Genomic DNA, 6,000 nt, shown 5'->3' with positions numbered 1-6,000 from the left:
GGTTCACAGAGGAGGCTCTGCTGATCTGATGCAGGTTCATTTCCTCTTGGCTGGGGCTCCCTCCTGCGTCTATGGCCAGCTGGGGGCTAGCTGACTGTGAGCTGGAGCAGCTAGTTTTCCTCCACATGGATTTTATCTTTCAGCATGGCGGACAGTCCTTTTCACACGGTATTCAGTCAGAGGGAGTAGAATTGTGCAAAGCTACATTCAGAAATGTTACAACACTTCCTCTGTAATCTCTGCCCAAAGAAAGTAAAAAGTCAGGTCAGAGTCAAGAGTTTAGAAATGGACTTCACTTATTTATAAGAGGTGCTGGCAAGTCACATTGCAAAGCAGCCTGGGCACAGAGAGAGGAATGATCTTACTCGTTTTTGCAAACAATTGGCTGCATTATCCAAATCTCTTACCTGTGTGTGCCTCACCCTTGACTGTCAGTCACCTCTTGCACACTTGCTTCTGACCACACTGGCCACATTTCTATTCTTCCAAAAGGCAATCGCATTTCTAGCTGGATGGTCTTTGACCAAGTTGTGCCCTCTTCCTAGAGCACTGTTTCTCGAGACTTTCACACAACTGGCTCTTCTCATTCAGGGTCGAGATCCGATTCCTTTAATTCACTACTTGACAAAGACTATCAGTTTTTCTGGTAGCTAAAACCTATGATACAAACTCCTCCAGTCTGAAGGGTAAAAAGAGAAATGTAAAAATCATTATTAAAACATCAACCAATATACATTATTCACTGGCTCTAGGATCATCAATTCCATCAGATTGTCAACTATTTGAGGACAAGGACTGAGCCCATTAACACCAAAACTTCACACATACACCCCACCTGGTAGTTATTTAATGCATGTTTACTGCCTGAATTTTTAAAGCCAACTTACACAATTACTTCAGACTTGAAGCAATTATTTCAGGAAATATTAAATACTTTAGGGAAAAAAAAATTTCCCTGATACTGTCAAGAGTTAAAGTACAAATGAATTTAGGGCTCGCCTTGACAATCAGAAACCCTTTGTGAGCATCTGCTGGGACTTGGCTGTTTAATTATCATTTTCCTCTCACAAGAGGAGAAGGTAATTACAAAGTCCTGTGCTTAATTATGAGCCCGGAGCCCAGTGCATCTGGTCCTGCTCCTGCATCTATCGCAATGCATTGCAGCTTTTGCTAAGAGAATTGTGTGAGGAACCAGAGCAGTTGTTTCATTTTCTTCACTTAAGTTATGGGAAAAAAATCACGGTACTGTGTTGCCTTCTAAGTGCGGACGTCAGCCACCCAATCCTGCCCCACTGTCTTGTCTCTCTGCATTGCTCATCTTTGGAGTACCATTAAAATAAAGAGTCATAGCAAGACTTCTCTTGTTTTAATTTTTATTCTCTATTTTTGTTTTTAGTGTTTGATGGAGAGAAATCTGGACTTCATCCATAAATATGGCAAACACATATGCCCAATTCATGACTTCTGTTTATTTCTCCTTCTGGATTTCTGACAGTGACCTCAAACTTAACATGTTCAATTCCAAATTTAGTATCTTCCACCCCAAACCTGCCTCTTCATCTTCTGTAATCTCTACCTCATTTAATACTAACCCCTCCTCACAATATGGCTGCAATAAAACGTTCCCATCTCAAATGGGGCTGCTTCCTACTTCCCAGAAACACTGTCCTTCAGCCAAAGTCGTTTACTCACTACTCTTAAACAGCATGCGCTTCATGGGCGAAGCTGCATAATTAATAGGCAGAACAAGCCTTTGTTAGGTACCAGCAAATAAGGACATGGTTATTTGTAAAGATTTTGTCTTCCAAAAAGAAAAGCATCCCAGTAATCATCACGGAAGGACTATGAAAAAAACGCTTGAGCTTCTTTGCCTATATTTAAACAGATTGGCATTAATATGTTGTGAATACCTGAGTTGAAGAGATTGACACAAAAACGTTTCAGTATTGACAGCTGCTGAAATGATTCAGTTGATTTTGTTTCTGGGATCCCCCTACCTTCTTTCTGAACCTGGTTAAATCCTCCTTCTTCATAAAAAACGGCACCTCCTCTAGCAAAGCTGCCCTGACCCCCGAGGTAACTGCTGCTGTGTCCTCTCTGCCTCAGCACACGTCGGCTGCATCTTTTCTGCGCAGTTACCCTGCTGTCATGGCAGGGTCCCATGACATTCATCTCTGTGTCCTTTCTGCCCAGGCTGAGTGCAGTCTGCCACACAATTAGAAACTTACACATTTTAACAAGTAAATGTTTATGAAGGCCACACATTCCTTTTTCATTTCATATGGAAAATAAATATCTAACCTACAATCACTCAAGCAGTAAGATAAGTTTGCAGCCAATCAAACTGACTTTCTGCTAAGTGACAGACATCATCTGTTTCTGAAAAACAGAACATATTAGAATGTGCAAACTATAGCCTGAAATATTACTATAGATTTTTTTAAAACCCAGTATTCATTGACCAGATAGTGCTGGCTAAAAGTAGTGTAGAATCTAGAATTTGTAAGTTTACTAAGAATAAATCAATGGCATTTTGTTAACATGGCGCCATTTAAAAAATAGTAATTCTACCCTGAAATCCTTGTTAAGCCTCATTGCTTAGCATTCATTTATCATGCCTTTTATTAATTTATTCATTTATCTATTACTTAAAGTATGTTTATTAATTATGTACCATGGTCAAGAAATTATTATATATGCTGAGGATAAATTCTTTAAATTAATTAAACACAGTAATCTCTTCTTATACATAGGGGCAAGCTTTTAAGATCCCCAGAGGATGCCCAAAACTACCTTGGAATGTTTCATTTATGGATAAGGGGGGACTACTACATCTACCAGGAATGCAAATCTCATCAACCTTTCACCTTGCCAATTGAGCTGTTAATCATTAATTCAGACACCATCTACCTCACTTAAGAAATCCGTCCTCAGCACTTCTCTCCCTATCTTTATTCTGCCTATTATAGTTTCATCCCAGCACTTATAATACTGTATTGCCATAGTCCATTAAATTGTCTTGTAATTCAAGTTCAAAAATTCCTTGAAAGAAGAGCTAGATGATACAAGTAGTCCCGACTTAGCCTCTATCATAGGTATGCATGTAAAGGAAAATACATAGTATATATAGAGAGAGTTTGGTACCATATCTATGAGAAAGTTTAATTTGTAAATTAGGTACAGAAAGATTAAAAACTAAAACTAATGATAAAATAAAATAATTATAAAAGTATGTTGTGATAAAAGCTATGTAAATGTGGTCTCTCTCTCTTTTTCAAAATATCTTAATATTTTCAGATGGTGGCTGACTGCCAGTAACTGTAACCATGTGTCATGGAAACCATGGATAAGGGGGACTAGGTGTATCATATAGCTCTTCTTTCAAGGGATCTTTTAACTTGGATTATAAGGTGGAATTTAATAGATTATGATAACACAGTGAGGCTCCACACTGAACAGTTTATGTGGCATTTTAGAGTTTCTTCCTTGTGCTTTGTATTAGTTTCCAATAAAAGGTTAAAATCCATTGGCTCACTTGTAATTAAGCTACAAGAGTTGATGCTCTAGGCCAAGAAGAGTGCTTGGAGCAGGATCACAAACTGGCAGTTCAGTTCGTGAAATCAATGCAATAAACCTATATACTTGATTTAACCCATAAGATACTCATAATTCATTATAATTGAGTGATAACTTTTCTTCCCCATATTTATTTACCCTTTGCAATATATCCAGAAGTCATCACTCTCAGTCTATTAACACATCCATTCTATTTTATAGCTCTGATAGTGTACTATGTGAATGAACACAGTTTCTTTAATCATTCTCCTGAATATTATGATTTTCCAATATTTTCCTATTATAACCAATGTCGCAATCAATAACCTTGCACATATGTTGTTTTGTATTTGAGAAGGTATATTTTAGGATAAATTATTGGAGGTGAGACTGCTGTGCTAAAAGGTAAAGGCATATGTAACTGTGCTGGATGTCACCAAATTCCCCCCTGTACAGGTGAACACTTTGCATTCCCACAGCAGCATGTGGAGAGGTGAGATATGGTACTGCTATAATTTTATTACTCCCTTTACTTTATAAAAAGTAAATATGGGCATCTTTTCATATATTTAAGTCCATTTGTATAATTTTTGCCAATGGCCTATTCATACATTTTACTCATTTTTTTTGTTTTTCTTTCTTTTGGTTTTTGCAGACACTTATTTTAGAAATTTTATTGATGTATAACATTACACACTGAAATACATAAATAGTAATTTTTTGGCTCAATGACTTTTTAGAAAACATCAGAGAAAAAATACTGTATGTACATATATATGTTATTTATTCATTTATTTATTTGGAGATGGAGTTTTACTCCTCACCCAGGCTGGAGTATATTGGCATGATCTCAGCTCACGGCAACCTCCACCTCCTGGATTCAAATGATTCTCCTGCCTCAGTCTCCTGAGCAGCTGGGATTACAGCAGTGCGCCACCACACCCAGCTAATTTTTGTATTTTTAGTAGAGACAGGTTTCATCATGTTGGTCAGGCTGGTCTCGAACTCCTGACCTCATGATCCTCCCACCTCAGCCTCCCAAAGTGCTGGGATTACAGGCGTGAGCCACTGTGCCCAGCCTATTTTTATTTTTTATTGTGTTTTCTTTCTTCCTGATGTTCTAAGATTTCTTCGTTTATCATTTCCTTTCTTTTAAGAGAACGTTCTTTAGTAATTCTTGTAGGATAGGTCTGTGTGTGACAAATTCTATTAGTTTTCCTATATATGAGAATGGCTCGATTTTTCCTTCATTCCTGAAGGATATTTTTATTAGATAAATGATTAGGGACTGGGTATTAGTCCATTTTCATGCTGCTGATAAAGACATACCCGGGACTGGCAGGAAAAAGAGGCGTAATTGGACCTAAGTTCCACATGGCTGAGGAGGCCTCAGAATCATGACGGGAGGTGAAAAGCACTTCTTAACGTGGTGGTGGCAAGAGAAAATGAGGAAGATGCAAAAGCAGCAACCCCTGATAAAACCATCACCTCTTGTGAGACTTATTCACTGCCACAAAAACAGCCTGGGGAAAATTGCCCCCCAATTCAAACTATCTCCCACCGGGTCCCTCCCACAGCACATGGAGATTATGGGAGTACAATTCAAGACGAGATTTTGGAGGAGACACAGAGACAAAATACATCAGACTGTAACTTTCTTCTTCCAGCTGTTAAAAATTTTTGTGTTTTCTTTACTTATGCCTTCATGTTTTCTGACGGGATATGTGTTGTCCTTTGAATTGTTTTTTGCATAAAGAAAAAATTCTCACTGATTTCAAGATTTTTCTTTGGGTTCTATCTTCCTTTGTCTTTTTTTTGGAAGAATTGGTGCATATCATTACCACTTACTACTCCTCAATTACATGTGCACAGCTAACTGAAAGGGAGACTAGAAAATGCCATCCAATTCTGTGACCAGCAAGAAGTTAGTCTTGCTGGATATCCAGCCAGCCTTTCTACACTATGGAGCAGTAAATTATGATCCTTGTTTCTCTTCCATACCTAACTTGCAAGTCTTTAATCTTTAATCTATAAAGGCATTAATTTTCTTTTTTTCATGGGACCGGGCTTCTCATGATGCTAGAAAAAAAAAAATCATGTTTTGACTAAGCAGTGCTTCTAAAACCTGTTGGCCACCAACCTCAGCTACCCATTGTGGATTCACTTAATTCATGTGAAGTTCAAATTGCTGTTCTTAATTACAGAGCAGCCTTCCACGCAGTCATCCAGAGATCAGTGGTGTTAATGTAGATAACCAGTTTTGTTGCGAAAATGAATGTAAAGGAGTGTGGAGATGCCAATTTTTGGTCAGAGTAGGGTCTACATGCCTATGAAGCACCCTGCACAAACATTAGCCCACATCATAAACACAAGAGACAAAGCAGAGGGACATTGGGAGAAGTGAACAGAGAAGCAAGAACTAAAAAGAAGATAAATGAGTATCAC

General features: G+C 38.2%; 1 long non-coding RNA gene across 1 annotated transcript in view; it reads right to left on the bottom strand.

Annotated features, from left to right (window-relative positions):
* Positions 1–413: 413 nt before the first annotated feature.
* Positions 414–6,000, bottom strand: part of LOC105495669 (uncharacterized) — a 30,841-nt gene continuing 25,254 nt past the window's right edge. Inside the window, exon 4 of the long non-coding RNA XR_003021322.2 lies at positions 414–679. This is a non-coding gene — a long non-coding RNA (uncharacterized lncRNA). The remainder of the gene's footprint in view (positions 680–6,000) is intronic.

Source organism: Macaca nemestrina, chromosome 8, assembly GCF_043159975.1.
Source record: "Macaca nemestrina isolate mMacNem1 chromosome 8, mMacNem.hap1, whole genome shotgun sequence".
NCBI classification, from domain to species: domain Eukaryota; kingdom Metazoa; phylum Chordata; class Mammalia; order Primates; family Cercopithecidae; genus Macaca; species Macaca nemestrina.
This window is presented reverse-complemented; position numbering and strand designations above follow the sequence as displayed.